The 22,597-nt window shown below is 38.1% G+C and overlaps 1 pseudogene; it reads left to right on the top strand.

The window, feature by feature from the left end:
* The first annotated feature begins 1,103 nt into the window (after positions 1-1,103).
* On the top strand, positions 1,104-7,614 carry LOC136166150 (lysozyme C-1-like; annotated as a pseudogene).
* Positions 7,615-22,597: the final 14,983 nt, after the last annotated feature.

Genomic DNA, 22,597 nt, shown 5'->3' with positions numbered 1-22,597 from the left:
CTTATGAGAAATGAAGGGATAAGTAACTCAAAGAGGAGGCTAGAATTTAGATTTACAGTTCATTTTAACCAAAGAACAGCATATATTTAGAGGGGCGACTAGAAAGAGGAAAAGAGTACTAAGCTTCTGAGGGTTCCAAATTTTGGAATGATAAATACATTAGAAAGGGGGAAAAGATAATATCCAGTCAAATTGCTGTTTTGTAGAATCTTTTGGTGCTGTCTTGGGGCTGATGAGTTGGTGGTGATTAATTTATGCACAAATTTATATTCTGCTCTCAGGAAGATAAGGGGAGGGCAGAGAACTTGTCTAGGATCTGCTTTTTCAGCTCAAAATAACCCTTATGCCAAAGGGGAAGATTTTGGAATGGCATATTCTGTTATTCTTCTGTAGGTTTACTATACAGTTTCCTTGCTTTACAATGACACTTTAAGTTCTAACGTGGAAATGTGAAGAAAGCATAGTCAGAAAGGAGTTAGGAATGTCATTCATGTGAGGCTTACTTATCATAGTAAAACATTGATTTATAAATTAAGAATTTACAATAGACACCAAAAGAGTGAGTATAGGAATCTGGCTGAACAACATGGTGCGGTGCTATATACCAATCAGAACAACGGGCCGTACATCATATTCTTGTGGAAAGTGTATATAAAATAATTTTAAGTGGAAAAGATGAAGACAACTTATTGAAGGCGCATTAAAACCACTTAATGTAAATGCATGTTAATCAAAGATGGGAGCTCATTTTCAGTTGACTAAAATGTTCATTCAAGTTTTTTTCTTTATACTTGTTCAACTTCATAAAAATAGGAGGAAGTTCCTCTTCGGGCGATAGTGCTAACCCCAATTCTACCTGAGCGATGTCTTGATGCAATGTCATTTCATTATTTTCTGCACGTTAATTCTTAGGATATCAGAATATCTCTCTTCAAACATAAGAAAGAAAACTGTTCAAGTACATGGACCAATAAACTGCTCCTGTTTTCCACATCTCAGAGGGTGGAGCCACCGAATCAGTGTGGTGAGAGAGGAGTGAAAAGATGTTAAATAGCAAGTCCAGCTCACCCTGGTCAGTCTGGACGTCTGGCTTCTCAGTCAACATGAAGACTCTCATTATCCTGGGGCTTCTCCTCCTTTCTGTCGCTGTCCAAGGCAAGGTCTTTGAGAGATGTGAGCTTGCCAGAACTCTGAAGGAACTTGGGCTGGATGGCTATAAGGGAGTCAGTCTGGCAGACTGAAGTTAACTCTTCTTCCTCCTTTCAAATAGGTAGCCAGGTGTGAAACAGATACTAATAGAGGATGAATAATAGGAAAGGGACTTTGAGTGAATGGCTTTTTTCTTTCTTGGAGGATTTGTACATTTACAGTGGTTAAAAACAGCAACTTATTTCTTTAGAATCCGATGTACCAGGGGAAGGATTGAGGCATAGGAGGTGCAAATCTGTATCATTTTAAGCATGCTAGGTGCGACTGTACTTGTCTAGTGCCACTAAATTTGCCAGGTGGTACAAGTAGGCTGACAATAAAAATATTTCGGCACCTGTGATATATTTGTCAAGTGTTTATCAGGTGTTCGACTCTAGCCATTTTCAGTTTGGAACTTGGGTTCTGCAAGCATGAGTAAGGTAGTATTTTTCTCACTTTTAACCCCCTTACCATGATGTTGAGTTTTTAACAGCAAAGTTTTAAAAAATTACTCTGAACTCTCAAAGCAGGGACAGTGGGAACCTATTTCCTCTCAATTAATATCTACATAAGGATCCCTGAAATGCACCATGAAATGATATTTTACTATTCTGACTCTCAGATCAGTTCAGTTCAGTTGCTCAGTCACGTCCAACTCTTTGCGACCCCATGAATCGCAGCACGCCAGGCCTCCCTATCTATCACCAACTCCCGGAGTTTACTCAAACTCATGTCCATCAAGTTGGTGATGCCATCCAACCATCTCATCCCATGTCATCCCCTTCTCCTGCCCCCGATCCCTCCCAGCATCAGGTTTTTTTCCAATGAGTCAACTCTTTGCATCAGGTGGCCAAAGTATTGGAGTTTCAGCTTCAGCATCCTGCTCTGACTCTAGCCCATTAATTAATTTTCATTTTCTTCCACAGAATTCAAGGTGCACACTAAAGAAAAGTTACTGTGTATTTTAGTCCATATTTGTCAATGTCATCACTGTAGTTTTCAGATTGATTTCAGACATTTCCCCTCCATAAGCATTTTTGAATGAATGAGCCAATGGCTAGATAGATGGATGGATAACATAGTCTTTTCTATTCTATGATTCCTTTGGTCTGGATTCTAATTTGATACCCAAGTTTACCTTTAAGTGTCATAAGAAATTTTCTTTCTCCCAGAAATTCCTTATTTTTCCTAATAAATATTTTTAAAAATAAAAGTATTTTTCCATTAGCTTATACATTTGCTAATAATGAACAAACTCATTCAACAGCTCTGTTGATTTTTCTATTCTTGGCTGCATCTTACCTGAGGGATGGGAGCAGGGGAAGAGTAACAGGAATGGAAGAAATAGCTATTTTAATGTTTTTAAAAATATGTTGTCTTGTTTCATTAGTATTACCAAATGATTTGCTAATAAAAGAATTCTCTTAAGGGAAATCTTAGCATGAAGGTGAGCACTAAACTTATAAATTAAGTCATTACTAAAATAGAATTAGTTAAATAGAACTGATGGGGCTATGAAGTGTAACTCATGTTATATTGCTGTTTATAATAAAAAGATACATCTTTTTTTCAGGGTTGTGTTTGACCAAATGGTAAAGCAGTTATAACAAAAAAGCTACAAACTGCAGTCCTAGCAGTGAACGCACTGACTATGGGATATTTCAAATCAACAGCAAATGGTGGTGTGATGATGGCAAAACCCCCAAAGCAGTTGATGGCTGCCACGTGGCCTGCTGTGGTAAGACAAGATGATGTTGAGTGATGACTCAGGCCCCATCTGATTATACCTATAAGAACAGAGATTCAGTACAAATGAAAATGTCTTGAGGAGTTCATCAGGGACCTAGAAAAATTCCATCTGAACTTCTAGAACCTCTCTATTATCCTCCTCATAATTTCTTAAGTAAAAAATTAACAAGCTGGTATCATAAAATGTTGCTGTTTGCTAACCGACAAGATTTTCTGGAATGACCTGTCATATTGTTATAACTGGACTTGTTGATGCTTGTAAAGAACAATGTCATTCCTCTTACTTACCTGGTTTGAGGAGGAGAGGGTAATTCGATTAATGTGGTATTTTTCTAATCTGCCCTGCTTTATTGGAAAACAAAGGATTACTAACTAACCAAAGAGGAGGGCTATGTGCGGTCCTTTTAAAAAATTTGTTTTTACTTTTTATGATTAAATGTTTTAAATATATGGAAAATTAGAAACATTAATATTATAGCCTTTGATATGTTCATCATGTACTGTAACAGTTATTAATATTTTGTCATATTTATTTATCCTATGTATATAGACTATATATATATATATATGGGTTTTCTGGCTGAGTGATTTAAAGTGAATTATTCACGGTGAATAGAAAATTATGACCTTTCATTTCTAAATTCTTTAGCTTGCATCTCCAAAATGTACAGTTCCTGTATAAACGTTGTCATTCTGACAAGTCAATTTAAAGATCTGTTGAACTGCGGTGAAATAAATATACTACTGAGTTCCTTTTAAAATAGAGATATGGAATCTTTAGTGCATAAAATACTGGAGAGCTAATGCAAAAATTGTTAAATTTTTACATACTAAAATTCCTAATAGAAAAGATTAGTCTAAGAATACTCTTTTATATGCAGTTAATTTACATAGAAAATATTTTTTATATAGTAATCTGTAGTCATTGTAAAAATTGTCTCTACCCTGAGATTTATGAACACTGGTAATTTTTGAAATTAAGCTTTTTTCAGAATATACATCACTCATGAACATGAATATAAAACTATATTATGCACATTTGTACTGACATACAAACATGTAAGTAATGTGGTTCAACAAAAATGAAATTGTACTAAATTTTCTGCCCCAAATTATATTATCAGCAAACACCAATCTTTATTATATATCAAGATGAATAAATTCCACTAAATATATATTCTATAATTTATCAATCCAATGCACACTGTTAATGCACTTAGATTGTATTCCCCTTTTATTTTCCCCTATGAGTCATTTTGTACACACATCTTTGGGGACATCTCTTATTATTTCTGTAAGGTAAACTTCCGCTAATATTAACAGAAAGTGAAAGTGAAGTCGCTCAGTCGTGTCTGACTCTTTGCAACCCCATGACCTGTATTCTACCAGGCTCCTCCAGCCATGGGCTTCTCCAGGCAAGAGTATTAGAGTGGGTTGCCATTTCCTTCTCCAATTACAGAATTGCTGAGCAAAAAAAATTGGTAGACCGGTTTCTGCTTGTCTGTTTTAGTTTTGTTTTGATTTTCTGGTCCCTGGTAAAAGAGAACCTTCCATCACATTAGTTAATAGTTCCAGAGCTTCCAATGACTCTGGTAAATGAGAAACAGAATGCTTTATTTCATGCCAGATAGGATGGAAAAAGAAAGAGTTCTCCCCCAACATTCACAGATACATGGACTCACAAAAAACAAAATTTTGGTTGTTCTTTCCTCAGCCTAAGAAAACAAAGCTGATCGAACTTAAACTTATAATGAAATTTCTATGAATGTTGTCTTCATTTCTTACCATCTCCTTTTCAGAATTAATGGAAAATGACATCGCCAAAGCTGTAGCATGTGCAAAGCAGATTGTCAATGAACAAGGCATTGCAGCATGGTATGTTGTTTCTGTTTTTTGGGGTTTTTTCTCCCCTGTTCCAGTTCTGCTGAGATGTAATTGACATACAGCACTGTGGAAGTTTAAAGTGTACAGCAAAAATGACTTGACTTACATACACCATGAAATTATTGTCACCATGAGTTTAGTGAACATCTATCGTGTCATATAGATACAAACAAAGGAATAGAAGAAAAACTTTGTGTGTGTGATGAAAAGTTTTAGGCTTTACTCTCTTAACGATCTTCATATGCAACATATATCAGTGTTAATTGTATTTATCACCACATGCATTACATCCCCAGTATTCACTATCTTATACCTAGAAGTTTGAAAGACCTTTGACTGACTTCATCCAATTCCCCACCCTCACCCCCTCCCACTACCACTACCTATGATAACCACATACTGACCTCTTTTCCTATGATTTTGTTTGGATGTTTATGTTTGAACTTAACACTATGTAAGTTCCTGTTACAGAGCATGGTATGTGTTAAGCATGAAAGAGGAGATCTGGGGACTTGCCTGGAGATCCAGTTGATAAGACTTTGTGCTTCTAATGCAAGGGGTGCTGGACAGGGAACCACATGCCATTAGATGCGGCCAAAAAGATCAGGGGAGGATGGGGAACTGGGGTTTTTGGTAGTGCCTTTGGGCACCCAGGATTTTAGCTTCCTACCTAACTACCAGGAATCTTCCCCAATATTGGAGGGGTGGAGTTTAACCACTGGACCTCCAGAGAAGTCCCAGGTGAGAGTTGTTTTATCCTACTGTTATGAGACAAACAAGGGAATATATTCCCAAAGATCAAAATATGCTACTGAGGGCTGAAAATTGCAGCCATGTTTGTGTGTTCAGTCAGTAAGTCATATCTGACTCTTTATGACCCCATGGACTGTAGCACACAGGCTTCCCTGTCCTTCATTATCTCCTGGACTATGCTCAAATTCATGTCCGTTGAGTTGGTGAAGCTATCCAAGCATCTCATCCTCTGCCGTACCCTCCTTCTTTTGCCTTCAATCTTTCCCAGCATCAGGGTCTTTTCCAATGAGTCGGCTCTTCAGGACACCTGGTCAAAGTATTGGAACTTCAGCTTCAGCATCAGTCATTCCAATGAGTATTCAGGACTGATTTCCTTTAGGATTGACTGGTTTGATTTCCTTGCTATCCAAGGGACTGTCGAGAGTCTTCTCCAGCACCACTATTCAAAAGCATCAGTTCTCAGGCACTCAGCTTCTTTATGGTCCAACTCTCACATCTGTACATGACTACTGGAAAAACCATAGCTTTGACTATGGGAACCTTTGTCATCAAAGTGATGTCTTTGGTTTTAAATACACTATCTAGGCTTGCCACAGCTTTCCTTGCAAAGAGCAAGTGTCTTTTAATTTCATGGCTGAAGTCACCAACCACAGTGATTTTGGAGCACAAGAAAATAAAGTCTGTCACTGCTTCCACTTTTTTCCCCTTCTATTTGCCATGAAGTAGTGGGACCAGATGCCATGATCTTAGTTTTTTAAATGCTAAGTTTTAACCAGCTTTTCCACTGTCATCTTTCACACTCATCAAGAGGCTCTTTAGTTCCTCTTCACTTTCTGCCATTAGAGTGGTATCATCTGCATATCTGAGGTTGTTGGTATTTCTCTTGGCAATGTTGATTCCAGCCTGTGATTCATCCAGCCCAGCATTTTGCATAATATACGCTGCATATAAGTTAAATAAACAGAATGACAATATATAGCCTTGTCATACTCATTTCCCAATTGTGAACCAATGAGTTGTTCCATGTAAGTTTCTGACTGTTGTTTCTTGACCCATATACATGTTTCTCAGCAGACAGGCAAGGTGATCTGGTATTCCCATCTCTTTAAGAATTTTCCACCGTTTTCTGTGATCGATACCACAGTTTGCTTGTATATCCATACAGGGCTTAAGCGTAGTCTATGAAGCAGCAGTAGATGTTTTCTAATAAATTCCCTTGCTTTTTCTATGATCCAATGGATGTTGGCAATTTGATCTCTGGTTCCTCTGTCTTTTCTAAACCCAACTTGTACATCTGGAAGTTTCAGTTCACGTGGTGCTGAAGTCTAGCTTGAAGGACTCTGAGGATAACCTTACTAGCATGGGAAATGTGCTATGTGAAATGTGGAAGGAGCACAATTGTACAATATTTTGAACATTCTTTGGCATTGTCCTACTTTGGAATTGGAGCGAAAACTGATCTTTTTGAGTCCTGTGGCCACTGCTGAGTTTTCCAAATTTGCTGACATATTGAGTACCGCACTTTAACAGCATTATCTTTAGATTTATGCTGAACAATGTATTATATAGAAACCATCTATTTTAACTGAATCAAAATCTTATTCTGTTATTCCTCAGTTTATTTTAGGGGATTTCTAGAGGTTTTAAAATTCTCTCTCTTCTATCAATTCCTTGTCATATCTTGAAATTATTTTGGAATTAAATAAATGTGGAATGCACTCTACAGTTGTGTTCTGAACAACACAGGACTCAACATTTGTGTTCAGCATTCTGTGCTCTAGTGAAGGCTTGGTGGAGATGTGAAGTCCTTGGTATACATATCTCCAGTTAACAAACAGTGATACTTGGAACTGTCTATAGTCTCTATTTCATGTATTGATAAGCTATTTTGTTCTGCCAAAGAATTTGAATATGTGTATTACCGTATCACTATGTTTAAGTCTTATTACCATACGTTTCATCTTTCTTTACAGGGTGGCATGGAAAAGTCACTGTCGAGACCATGACGTCAGCAGTTATGTTGAGGGTTGCACCCTGTAACTGTGGGGTTATCGTTCTTCAGCTCATTTTGTCTCTTTTTCACATTAAGGAAGTGATAGTTGAGTGAAAGGTTATACCACCATTTCTTCAGACAAATAATATTTTTACAGAAGCAGGAGCGTATGGTCCTTCTTCTAAGAGGCTTAATGTTTACCTGATGTGTTAACTGTTTGTTAATAGGCCTATAATATTATTCATTGTGCTAACAGAACTAATGTTGGTAAATATTTGTCTAAACTCTTAATTATCAAATATATCTCCAGTACATTCAGTTCTTAATCAAAGAAAGATCACTTATACATCTTGCTGATCATGAAGGAATATAAAGAGGGATTAGATGAGCTGTTTCTTTTCCTTAATTTTATTATCATAGATTCGTGCATTATGACTAAATTCAGATGAGATTGCCAGTATTGAAATAATTGCTAATTAACCATAGATATGAAATGATGCATCTGTAAAAAATACAGACATTTTCATTAAAAGCCTTGCAATTCATACCTTGTCTGTCTTTGTTTAGAGCTATTTAGTGTCTCTGAAGAATGCATACATATATATTTGGGAAAAAATGATATTTAATAATGGCAGCATCTTTATCTATACCCAAACAGATGGATATTGCTGGAGAAAAATCTATAAGCATGCTGACAGTTCTTATAATTTTTTTGGCTGAGCTGATCAGCTTGTGGGATCTTAGTTCCCCTACCAGGGATTGAACCCACACCTTCAACAGTGAAAGATCAAAATCCTAACCGCAATATTGCCAGGGGATTCCCTTCAGTTTTAATTTATAAGCATAAACCTCAAATGGGCACTCAAGACTGTCTGGTGTTCTTAGTCACTTCTCTGCAATCCTGTGTTGATGTTGCCACTCTCCAAAATGACTGTCACTATTTACTTGTCTCTTTTCAAATTCCCAGCACACACGCCAATTACTAGCCTTCCACACTCTGCTTTCAGTAGATGACCTGGCTTCTCACATTACACTGACAGAAAAGAAGCAACTCAGACAAAATTCTCCCCTCCTGGCCACCATATCAGAGCTCACATCTCTCCCTGGGCCCGCCCTCCCTTCCTTCCCCTTTATCACTGGGATGAAGGACCTCTGCTGCTGTCAATTGCAGTGTCTCCACATGCGGTCTCCATCACAGCCCTCTCACCACTCCAGTTTAGGCTGAGTGTTTCCTGATCCTGAGTTTCTCCCTCTTTGCTGAATCACCCCCATCACTGTATGAACGGCTCTGGTACATTCCATCTTAGAAAGAAGTCTCCATGGACTCTCTATGACCCTCCAACTACAACATCATTTTTGACTCCCTTGTTTATGGCAACACTTCTGGGATGGCATGTCTATATTCACCCACTCCACCTCCTCACCTCCCTTTCTCTCTTCATCTATTCTTAATGTGACAGCGGTCCTTACTCAGCTGAAAACGGCTCCAGCCTGACTCCTTCCAGGATGCCTTGGGGCCGATTTTAGTGATCACCTGATCCTGATCATCCTACTTGATTTCTCAGCAGCATTTGACAGGGTGAACCACTTCCTACATCTAGAAAATTTTTTCTTCCTCAGCTTCTCCTCCTTTACATCCTGTGTCATTGATGGTTTCTTCTTAGCTCTTCTTGGCTGCCTGTTTCTCTGCTGTTTACTTTTAACTGTGGGATTGCCCCAAGACTCAAGCCTGTAACCATTTGATAGATGTGTTTTATTTATTCATTGATCTGTCTCTTCTTGCGGAAATATAACTTTCAAAAGAATAGAGTCCTTCCCCTTTTTCTAGACACTGAAATAATCTCAATTTCCCCCCAAATTTGCAAGAACCGTATAGACTTTTATGTTTTCTGAACAGTTTGAGAATATTCTGCCAACATGGTGTGCAGTGGCTCTGAATTCATCAGTGTATAATTCCTAGATAACCTCAAAACATTATCCAAATCAGGAAGTGAACATTGACAAGTTAGGACCACCTAATCATCAGATCCTATGCAATTTCATCAACCGTCCCATTAGTCCTTCTTAACTAAAATGTCTAATTCTGATTCACGTGGGATATTTGTTTGTCCTGTTTTTCAGTTTCCAGCAATCTAGATCACTCTTCACCTCTTCCTTGACTTTTATGGCTTTAATCCTTTTGAAGACTTCAACCAACTATGGTGTAAAATAGTCTAAGATTTTCCTGATATTCTCTGGGTTGGATTAGTTATGCATCTTTGGCAGGGATACCATAAAAGTAATGCTGTACGCATCTCACTGCACCGTTTCAGGTGACATTCAGTTTTGAAATGTTCTATTACTGATGATCTTCTCATTAGTCATTTGATTAAGGTGATGCCTGCAAGTCACTTCCATTGTGAGGTGTTTGGGAGAGGGTGAGGTACTTTGAGAATTTTTTTTCCTTATCAAAATGTCAATTTACATTTTTACTTATTATATCAGTATGGACTCCCAGCTTCCTACATTACTCCAATTATTAAGTGTCATAATCCATGGCTATCATTTATTTTGAGGTTCACATTGTCCCTGATTTGGCCATGAGAGCCTCTGCAAGATCGCTCCTATGTCACTTTGACTTGTCCCCATCATTCTTTGGGTACTTTTTGTTTCCTGAGGTAAGGTGTTCTAATGCTCACCTTCTTCTTTTCCTGCTTCAGCCTGGAATCAGTGATTTCTCTCATGAACCCATATTTTAAAAGACAGCTATAGGCAGTAGAGTCACTGTTCCCAGGCTCCATCAATGGTCAGAGCTAGAGGATATAGGTATTTACATATTTTTATCCATTTAAATTGAATTCATATAGTATCTCCAATATCAGTCTCACACCACAAGGTCAATTCTAAGTTTTTCCTTTTGCAGGTTGGTAACTCCCTTGTATGACAGAGAGAAACGGCACACGTGGTCCTTAATATCCTTAAGGTGCGCTGTGAGCACATGCACACATTTTATCTATTTGCCTGTTTGTGACCATTCTTCCAACACTGGCGCACCGTGGAGTTGATGCTGTCCGCTCAGGCTTTGATTCCCTTCACTGTGTCACCCCTGCTTCCACATCTGGACACCTTTTCACACTGTTACATCTCTGACACACCATCTGGGCTGCTGTCCTTGCAGAAAATAGGGCAGAACCCCTTTACCCATGTGTATACCCATATCCCAACTATCTGGCACTGTGCCTATAACATGATGAACAATAAATACTGGTTGATTTAAAGAATCTCTGAGATTATTTGGCATATTCCCCCACCCAGGGAATTCTGAGAGTTTTCTTACTTTACAGTCCCACGTGATTCCAGCACAGCAGCTTCTGGAGCTCCAAGGGCCAGGTTTCAAGTCTATGTGAACAGCCTTGGGAGGACAGCTTGGAGGGGTCCAAGATTCTGGGACAATTTTGATATGAATCAACAGGAAAGAATATGGGTTTTTTCATATAAGGATATCCAAAGGTGTATGGAGAATGAGTCAGGGTCGGGGAGAGAGACTTGAAGAGTGACAGCTCAGATGCAGAGACGGAATATGTCTAAGAAGCACCAGGACTCACCCTTGACAATGGCTGCCTGAGGGAGCAACCAGAGAGTAGCATCAGTTGGCCTAAGAGGGAAAGCAATGCTTACGGCCGATCTTCCTTGGTTTTTTATGTCATATCTTACTTATACCTGCTATTTTAATATAATCAGGTTCCCAAACCAAAAATTGACCCTTATTCTGAGAATGAAGTAACAATCAATATCAAGGTTTCCTCATTTTTAGTTCAGTTCAGTTCAGTTGTTCAGTCGTGTCTGACTCTTTGCAGCCCCATGAACCACAGCACACCAGGCCTCCCTGTCCATCACCAACTCACAGAGTCCACCCAAACCCATGTCCACTGCGTCGGTGTTGCCATCCAACCATCTCATCCTCTGTCCTCCCCTTCTCCTCCCGCCCTCAATCTTTCCCAGCACCAGGGTCTTTTCCAATGAGTCAGCTCTTCGCATCAGGTGGCCAAAGTGTTGGAGTTTCAGTTTCAGCATCAGTCCTTCCAATGAATATTTATGACTGATCTCCTTTAGGATGGACTGGTTGGATCTCCTTACAGTCCAAGGGACTCTCAAGAGTCTTCTCCAACACCACAGTTCAAAAGCATCAATTCTTCTGCGTTCAGCTTTCTTCACAGTCCAACTCTCACATCCATACATGACCACTGGAAAAATCATAGCCTTGACTAGACAGACCTTTGTTGGTAAAGTAATGCCTCTGCTTTTCAATATGCTGTCTAGGTTGGTCATAACTTTACTTCCAAGGAGTAAGCGCCTTTTAATTTCATGGCTGCAATCACCATCTGCAGTGATTTTGAAGCCCAGAAAAATAAAGTCAGCCACTGTTTCCACTGTTTCCCCATCTGTTTGCCATGAAGTGATGGGACTGGATGCCATGATCTTAGTTTCCTGAATGTTGAACTTTAAGCCAACTTTTTCACTCTTCTCTTTCACCTTCATCAAAAGGCTCTTTAGTTCTTCACTTTCTGCCATAAGGGTGGTATCATCTGCATATCTGAGGTTATTGATATTTCTCCTGGCAATCTTGATTCCAGCCTGTGCTTCCTCCAGCCCAGCGTTTCTCATGATGTACTCTGCATATAAGTTAAATAAGCAGGGTGACAATGTACAGCTTTGATGTACTCCTTCCCCTATTTGGAACCAGTCTGTTGTTCCACGTCCAGTTCTAACTGTTGCTTCCTGACCTGCATACAGATTTCTCAAGAGGCAGGTCAGGTGGTCTGGTATTCCCATTTCTTTAAGAATTTTCCACAGTTGTGATCCACACAGTCAAAGGCTTTGGCATAGTCAATAAAGCAGAAATTGATGTTTTTCTGGAACTCTCTTGCTTTTTCGGTTATCCAGCGTTTAAAAGAAACTCAATCCCAATGTTGCTTAGTTTCACCTCAGGACAGGACTTGAAATGCAGGGTGATATTCCAGATGGTAACTGAGCTCTTCCAGTAGCACTAATTATAACTGAGCCCTGAGTACATCTCTTGCACTTATAGTTAGCAACCTTATTTTAAAAATATTTTCTGAGAAGTTGCTAAAGGGAATTATGAAAAGTTATAATCATGAGTAATTAATGTCATTCACAGATACAGTTTTTAGTTATATGCATGTCTATTATGCAAATTATATCTTAAATCATTTTTCAAAAAGTGTTATTTTTTAGTCACTAAGTCATATCTAACTCTTTGTGACTCCACGGACTGAAACTAACCCAATTTTATAAATATAAATATAATATAAGTATTATATTATATTAAATAAAAATAAAAGTTTTGAAATAAAACAGCAGCAACAACAGTAACAAATAGACACCTGAATTCCAGTATTTAAAGAGGGGAGAGGTTGGTTAGGAGAAAAATAGCTGGTGTATGGCAGACACCATCAGAATATTGTAAAGTAATTATTCTCCATTTAAATATACAATTAAATTAAAAAAAAAAAAAAAAAAGAAACGAGGCACTGGAAGCTTCATTCACTAAGAATTTTTCTTTTTTTTTGGCAATGCTTCGTTGCTTGTCAGATCTTAGTTACCTGACCAGGGACCCAGGGCAGTGGAAGCACGAAGTCCCAATCACTGGGCCACCAGACAATTCCCACATCAAGAATTTCTAATCATATACCATAGTTACTCTTGTTGTTTCTCAGGAATCCTTAATGCTGACTTTCTCCCTCCCTATATTTATTTCTAGAAATAGAATGGAATCTTTAAAAATTGGAATTCCTCTATATTGTTGTAAATTTTAGAGAAGTCACACTGTGATGTGAATGCTTCACTTTTCTAAGTTAGGACCTTACAGCTCCAGCCCAAATACTTTTTTTTAAGATGAAAGTTTGCAGGACCCAGCTGCCCACCAGACATATGGACTTGGGATTTCAAGCACAACATATTAAAAATTGGACTTATCATATCCACGCTAGCCTCCTCTAAGTTTATTCACTGTCCAGTATTCCCCATAACTGCCTGCCAGCAACTCCAAAATCAGCTTGCTTTCCCCCTCTACCTTGTACCTCTCCATCCAAGCAATCAAAAAATTCTCCTGGTTCTGATTCTTTGATATCTGTCTTGTCTGTCCTCTTTTCTCTGTACATCCTGCCTGCTTCTATCTTGGTCTTTCATTATTTCTCTTATAGATTGTGACAGCAGTTTCTCAAAGAATTATTTGCAGTCCACAGTCCTCCTAAGAGACCATGAATTGAACAAAATACTAAAGACTTTTTGCCCATTTTATGACTGATGATGCACAATTCTATATATTTTCATTTGTATGTAAAACAAAGGATTAGTTATTAATAACCAATTAAGCAAGTTATTAAAGATTGCCAATATTTTGTATTGATAAAATAAAATTAGCACATTAATAGGATTTACTGATTAAAATATATCCCACAAAAAAGCCTGGCTAAATATAATGTTATTGTACATCATAGTTGAAATTACCCTTATTTTCAGAATAGAAGCCTTCATATCAGTGTCATGGTTTTAAGTCCCTGCTTTTTTGCTTTTTAACTATAATTTCCCATAAATGTAGCTTTCATCATAGTGCTTTAGGTTTATAGATACCCTTAAAGACATATATGCATTTTTATTCAAATACTAGCCATTCACAACCCTAATGATAGAGTAAATGTATATATAATCCTATTAAGCCTTGGTTTACACAAAATGACATTTCATCCTATGACTCAGTAATTTTTTTCTCAGGAAAGCAGCAGCAGTAGGGTGAAATATCTTATGGGGTCATTTCTTCCCCCTGAAAAGTAGACTACAATCAAAGAGTCTGAAGATCATGGTCTTTATTACCATCTTGGCTTTAACTTCTGCCTTCCTTCTCCAAACAAATACACATTATCACTTTACTCTGGACAACCAAAAAGAGATCTTTTCTGCACACAAAATAGAATTGTTTCATATCTCTTGCTCAGAATATTTCAGTTTCAACATTACCTTCAACAATGATTATTAGCATATTTCAGATGCTTTTCCCTTTAAGAATAAGTGAAAAATAATTAAAGCTTCTAACTTTCTTCAGAGGAAAATGTACATATACACATACACACAATATAATCTTATACAACTCAAGAGGTTTTACAACACCCCTGAAGCCCATCCACAGATCTTCTAGGAATCCCCTACCCAGCCTATACAATTTGCAAATTGAGTCTCCTTTGGATAGTATAAAAGATCTTTGCCAACCTAACCGAACTCTTAACTTCCTCTCCCCACTTCAAAAGGAATTTTCAGAACATATTATATTCTCTCTTATACCTTTTTTTTAAAATAAACTTTTAATTTTAGAATAGTTTGAGATTTACATTAAATTTGCTATGATAGTGCATATTGTTTCTGTATGCACCAAACCCACTTTCTCCTATTATTAACATTTTACATCAGTATAGTACATTTGTTACAATTAATGAAAAAATGTTGTGGTTTAGTTGCTAAGTTATGTCTGACCCTTGTGATCCCATGGTCTGTAGCCCACCAGGTTCCTTTATCCCTGAGATTTTCCAAGAAAGAATGCTGGAGTGGATTGCCATTTCCTTCTCCAGGGGATATTCCTGAGCCAGGGATTGAACCCTGGTATCCTGCAGGCAATCTCTTGCATTGCAGGCAGATTCTTTACTGACTGAGTCAATATCAGAATGTTATTACTAAATAAAGTTCATACTTTTTTCAGATTTCCTTAGGTTTTATGAAACTACCTTTTTCCAAGATCCTCTCCAGAGCACCACATTACATTTAGTTGCTGTGTTCTTCTGGATCCTCTTAGCTCTAACAGTCTCTCAGATTTTCCTTGTTTTTTGATGACCATGACAGTTTTGAGGGACACTGATCAGATATTTTGTAAAATGATGCTTACCTGGGATTTGTCTGATTTTTTTTCCTCATGATTAGTCAAGGATTGTGTGCTTGGAGAAGGAAGATCACAGATGTCATTTTCATCACATGGTATCTAGGATACCTCCTATCAAAATAACTTATTACTGTTGATATTAACTTGGATCCACTTGCTGAAGTAGTATTTGTCAGGTTTCTCTGCTGTAAAATTACTCCTTTATCCTCCTTTCCATACTGTATCCTTGGGAAGGAATTCACTATGCACAGCCCACACTAAAGAGTGGGGAGTTGGATTCTACTTCCTTGAGGGCAGAGCATCCTTGTAAGTTCCTTGGAATACTTTTGCATGGGAGATTTGTCTGTTCTCCTTTCCCTTTGTTTTTAAAATTGTTTTACCTCCATCAAAATGATGAAATAACAAAACACTCCCCAAATTTCTATGACTAAAGACACAGTTTACTTCTTCTTGATGTCACAATGTCCATCGTGGTTCCACACGTGACTCTGCTCCACACAGTCACTCAGGCACTCAAGATGACAAGAGGTTTTACCAACAGGTAACTATACCTTCTGACACATACAACTTCATCAGTTGCCAAGGTCGGCAGAAAGCACTGGAGTGTTTTCACTAGCAATTAAATGTTTTCACTTTAGAAGTGACCTGTATCATTTCTACCTATAGCTCATTGGCCAGAATTACATAGTTCTTCCTAAATTCAAGGGAATAGGGAAGTATAATCCTCTCCTGTGCCTGGAAGGAGAGAGAACCAGACCTGGAAGGTTCGTATCACAAATCTGCTGCCCCAACTATCCACCTAACAAAATCCTATTCTTCCTCCAGTTCTCATTCATCTTAAATGCTGTGAAGCCTTCACTGCTCTTCCGCACAGATTTCAGATCCCCCTCCTTGCTCCATCAGTCCTTTGAACAGACCAGCAGTAAACAACTATTGTGAGTGAGGGACTGAGCGTTAGTCGCCCAATCGTGTCTGAGTCTTTGCAACCCCATGGTCTGTAGCCCACCAGACTCCACAGTCCATGGGATTATCCCAGTAAGAATACTGGAGTGAGTTACCATTGTAATTGTTGGTTTGCAGAGAAAAACAATTATGCCTTTTCACCTTGGTATCCTCAGCTTTAATACAGTACCTCTTACCTAGAAAATATTCAATCAACTTCTATTATTTATCAAATTAATAACTGGAGGAAATCCTAAATTCATAACCAAATGTTACATAGGAACTTTTTCCCTAATAAAATTATTCATGCATAACTTCTTGACAATTGAAGTATAGAACTGTTTTCCTTTACTAACTTTAACGTTGAATCATACCTTCAAAGATTTTGCATATATTGGCTTGAGTAATCCTGTATCTCAAACATATGGTCTTCTTTCTAATTTATTTCAGAGACCTAAGTTAACTCTTTATTTTAAAAATGATTCTGTCTTTAAAATTTTAGGTTTGTTGGTGCGCTTAATGGCTTAGTCATGTCTGACTCTTTGCAATCCCATGGACTGTAGCCCACCAGGCTCTTCTTGTCCATGGAATTTTTCAGCAAGAATATCAGAGTGGGTTGCCATTTTCCTCTTCCAAGAGATCTACCAGACCCAGGGATTGAACCCCAGGTCTCTTGCATTAGCAGGCAGATCCTTTACCAATAGCACCATCTGAGAAGCCCCCAAAGTAAATGGTCTTATTTCTAATTTCTTTCAGAAATCTGAGTTAACTTTATCTAGAAAGTGATTCTGTCTTTAAAATTCTAGGTTATCTTTTGTAATTGCTTTCTCATGTTGGAGAAGCACATCCTTCTGTAGTTTATGTTCTATGCGAGTGCTTAGTAACTCAATCATGTCTGATTCTTTGTGACCCTGTGAACTATAGCCTGCCAGGCTCCTCTGTCCAAGGGATTCTCCAGGCCAGAATACTGGATTGGGTTGCCATGCCCTCCTCCAGGGGGATCTTCCCAACCCAGGGATCGAACCAAGTTCTCCCACTTTGCAGGCAGATTCTTTACCATCTGAGCCACCAGGGAAGCTGTGGAAGCCATGGCTGTAGTTTGTGGCTGATATTTATTTGTAAGCTTGCATTACTTCCCTCCATCATTTGTAATATCAAAACACTATTTTAACACAGGTGGTCAAGAGAGGAGTGTAACACCTTAACTGTAGGTGGAGCATATTTATATACAGGGAATTTACCAATTTTGTTGAATGTCTACACTATACATATGTGTGTCCTTCTTTCTGAGAAACCAGAGGAGAAGCTTTAGAGGAGCATGAAACCTCAAGTAGCTCATCATGATGAATATAAGGACATGACAGCGAACCTCAGGATGGACAATAAAATCATCGGTGACATATGACTGACATATGTGTGTTACAAAGGCCGAGTCCTCGGAGTTCAAAGTTGGCATGCTCTGGATGAAGAGTGGGTTGGAGGGAAGAGAAACTGGAGGGAAGAAGACTGCTTAGAAAGCCAAGTCAGCAGTCCCGTCATGAAATTCAGATCCTAACCAGATTTGAAATGCTGACTACGCAGAGGATATTTGACTTGCAGTGGATTGAACTTTTACATGAAGAAGATATTTTAAGTGCATTCACTCGGTCGTGTCCAACTTTTTGTGACCCCATGGTTTGCAGCCCTTCAGGCTTGTCTGTTCATGGAATTCTTCAGGCAAGAATACTGGAGTGGGTTGCCATTTCCTTCTCTAGGTTTCTATATTTAGGCTTATTTTATTCCCATTCTTTTTCAGAAAAATTAGTAGTAATGCATGTATGTATAAGTGAGTTGGTGTAAACTTTCCTATTAGAAGATAGTATATTTATGAGGAAACATAAAAGCACTTTAACTTCCTAGATGTTGAAACATCCACTCATTTTTTTTAAGCAGGTTTAAGTTTACCATTTTATATTCACATGATATTTCTGATTTACTAAATTGCTCCTTAACTGAAAATCCTTTTGGGGTGGGAGGGAAGCTCAAGAGGGAGGGGATAGATGTAAACTTATAGCTGATTTACATTGTTATACAGCAGAAACCAATACAATATTGTTAAGCAATTATTATCCAATTAAAAAGAAATCTTAAAATAGAAAATCTTATTGAATCAGTAGTCAAGGAAACTATTTTCCAAAATAAATCTGCAAGGCACTGATACTAGCCCTTACCAGCTTTGGGGCCAAATCACGTTAGACTCTGTGAAAATGGTGCCATGTTTGCAAGTTCATCTTCTATTTGACTGAGTTGGAAATAGACCACACCTACCAGCAACCAGCTACCTCACAGAGGTATGATATTGGCTTGAGGTAAGGGGTTGGAGTGAGAAAATGAATTTTAAAAAAATCTTAAACAACTTGGAGTGTTTCATCAATTCAATGTGTACACATAAATTGTTGTTAGTAAGTTGAGGTAGGATTGCTACCATTGCAAAACTATGGTTTTTCCAGTGGTCATGTATGGATGTGAGAGTTGGGCTATAAAGAAAGCTGAGAGCCAAAGAACTGATGCTTTTGAACTGTGGTGTTGGAGAAGACTCTTGAGAGTCCCTTGGACTGCAAGGAGATCCAACCACTCCATTTTGAAAGAAATCAATCCTGAATATTCATTGGAAGGACTGATGCTGGAGCTGAAACTCTAATACTTTGGCCACCTGATGTGAAGAATTGACTCATTGGAAAAGACCCTGATGCTGGGAGGGATTGGGGGTAGGAGGAGAAGGGGACGACAGAGGATGAGATGGTTGGATGGCATCACCGACTCGATGGACATGAGTTTGAGTAAACTCCGGGAGTTGGTGATGGACAGGGAGGCCTGGCATGCTGTGATTCATGGGGTCGCAGAGTCGGACATGACTGAACGACTGAACTGAACTGAAGGGTAGCAATAAAAGGTTTGTTTGTTGAGAGAGGGAAAAAATACAACCCAAGTACATCACCTTATTTGCAACAATTTCTTCTCTCCTACCCCAACATTTTGTGATGTTACTAGAGCTAAATTACAGATTGAAGCCATAGCTTTCTAGTTCAAGAAAGAAATTGAATGACTATGCAGCTGCACAAATAAAAAGATCAAACCTAATCTTAATTTAAAAAGTAATGCTTAACAGAGAAATAAAATCAGAATTCTCTTCTGGAAAGAGGAAACTAAATGGGAACATTTCGTTCTCTTTGTAAACAAGATTATGCTTTATCACCTGTTTGAAAAACAATTTTTCAGTGATGAATGCCCAATTGTTATGTAAATTGAGAAAGGATTTTTGAACTTGACCTGTAAGGGAAGGGAAATATTTGCTCATAATGTGAAAAGGAGAAGTGAGATCCAGCTTAAGTTCTAATTGTATTGACCATGAACCTTTAAAGATAATAGAAATAATAGTACAGAGAAAGTATGCACAAAGAGATCAAGCTTCCCTCAGTTATCAGTTGTGCACACTTTAAGAATTTTGCTATTTAAATAGTCTCTAATTGTTCTGTGGCATTCCTGGTGTGGGATCAATCTCTTAAAGAAAAATCACACTTTAAAAATAAATACATAAAATGAGTTTGCACAACTGTATCAGGAACTAAACATGGTAGATAAAGAAGTTATAGTATGTTAGGGGGTGAGAATTGTATAGCGATAGAATTTCTTCCCTTTCACTTCAACTTCAAAGTAATGTGGTAAACTGAAAAGACCATTGAGATGATCTGAATCTAAATCCCAGCTCTACCACTATCTATGTCTTTGGGCAGGTGACTTTTCTTCTCTGGGACACATATATTTTAATTTGTAAAATGGACATAATACTTACATTTAAGAAGCTTGTATGATTTATGCTGTTCTTCATTCAATAAGTCATGTATTCTCTGTGGCCCCTAGGACTATGGGACACTAGGCCCCTCTGTCCTCCACTATATCCCAGACTTTTTTCAGATTAATTCCATTCAGTGGTAAAACTAACCATCTCATCCTCCGCAACCCCTTTCTCCTTTTGCCTTCAATCTTTCCCAGCATCAGGGTCTTTCCCAGTGAATCAGCTGTTTGTATCAAGTAGCCAAAGTATTGGAGCTTCAACTGCAGCGTCAGTCCTTCCAATGAATATTCAGGTTTGATTTCCTTTAGAATTGACTGGTTTGATCTTCTTGCAGTTCAAGGGATTCTCAGAGTCTTCTCCAGCACCATAATTAAAAAGCTTCTGTTCTTCAGCGCTCAGTCTTTGTTATGATCTGACTTTCACATCTGTACATGAATGCTGGAAAAACCATAGCTTTGATTAGACAGATCTTTGTCAGCAAAGTAATGTCTCTGCTTTTGAATACACTGTCTAGGTTTGTCACAGCTTTCCTTCCAAGGAGCAAGCGTCTTTTAATTTCATGGCTGCACTCACCATCCACAGTGATTTTGGAGCCCAAGAAAATAAAATATCTCACTCTTTCCACTTTTCCTTCTTCTATTTGCCATGAATGGGATCAGATGCCATGATCTTAGTTCTTTGAATGTTGAGTTTTAAGTCAGCTTTTTCATTCTCCTCTTTCACCTTCATCAAGAGGCTCTTTAGTCCCTCTTTGCTTTCTGCCATTAGGGTGGTGTCATGTGCCTGTCTGAGATTATTGATATTTCTCCCAGATGAAGCTTCTGCTTCATCCAGCCCGGAATTTCTCATGATGTACTCTGCATATAAGTTAAATAAGCAGGGTGACAATATACAGCTTTGTGCTCCTTTCCCAATTTTGAACTAGTCAGTAATTTGTGTATTAATTCATTACCCAAAGTCTTGGCCAGAGTTGTCAAACTCCTTTCAACTGGTTCACACAGTCCGGGCCATCTTTAAGGTTTTCCCAAGGGAATTCACAGGGACTTTTCTCCCTTCATCTCAGTAATTTACCTTCTTATCTCTCCTGTATTAGAACCCTGTGCTTAGAACCCCCATATTATAACTTATTGCTCTTTTTACTTTTCACGTGTTTATTTCATGGCCGAGCAGGGTGACTTGCAGGATCTCAGTTCTCCAACCAAGGACTGAATTTGGTCCCTGGCAGTGAAGGCACCAATTCCTAACCAACAGACAACCAGAAAATTCCCAGGAATACATCATTTCGGAATTTCTAGAGCCATATGCCTTTTTAATGTGCATCTTTTTAAAGTGGCAAAAAGAGCACGTTATTAACAGGCTCAGATATCTTCATTTCTTTAATATGAAGTTAAAAGCAGATAATCTTAAATGAATGTTTGGCAATTAATGTGCAGTAGTTTCTCTTTTCTAGAAAAGATCTACATATCCAATGAATATTCATCTTAAATTTAAGGTTACAAAAAGATTTTGAAAGCTATTTTTAAGTAGATATATTTTATAAAATATAACGATGGTTGCCAAATTCACTTATAAACCTTTTTCCCACCTAGTAGTAGTAGTAATAGTAGTGGTTAGTCGCTCAGTCGTGTCCGACTCTTTGCAGCCCCATGGACTCAGCCCACCAGGCTCCTCTGTCCATGGGATTCTCCAGGCAAGAATACTGGAGTGGCTTTCCATCTCCTTCTTCAGGGGATCTGCCCAACCCAGGGATCAAAGCTGCACTGCAGGCAGATTCTTTACCATCTGAGCCACCAAGGAAGACCCTTTTGCCCACTTATATCCATTTAATTCATGTGTTCTTAACAATTATGCTTGAGTTGCCATGAAGTTTTCATGACATATTGAAACTTAACCATCATTTTGAGTTACTTTTCTTATTGAAAAACCAGGCAAGTAGCAAAAATCACAGAAGGAAAGAGACTTAAAATTTACACATGGCTTTTTTCTCTATCAGATTGACATATACCAAGAAAATAATTTTTATTGCAAACTGAGTTCTTAGATTGAATTTATAATTTTATCATCTCAAGCATCTAGTAGAGATAGCATAAATTTATTTGACAATGCTGATTCATTTTAGTTTTTAAAAAATATCTACTTAGTTATTTGGCTGCTTAGTTATTTACTTTGTTATTTGGCTTAGTTATAGCTCTTAGTTGTGGCATGCAGGATCTCTATTTGGGGTATGTGGAATCTAGTTCCTAGATCAGGGACTGAACTTGGGCACCTGGCATTGGAGCTTAGAATTTTAGCCACAAGACCATCAGGAAAATCTCAGACTACTCTT

This window comes from Muntiacus reevesi, chromosome 4, assembly GCF_963930625.1.
Source record: "Muntiacus reevesi chromosome 4, mMunRee1.1, whole genome shotgun sequence".
Lineage (NCBI taxonomy): Eukaryota > Metazoa > Chordata > Mammalia > Artiodactyla > Cervidae > Muntiacus > Muntiacus reevesi.
The sequence above is the reverse complement of the archived record's forward strand: the minus strand, read 5'-3'. Positions and strand labels throughout refer to the sequence as shown.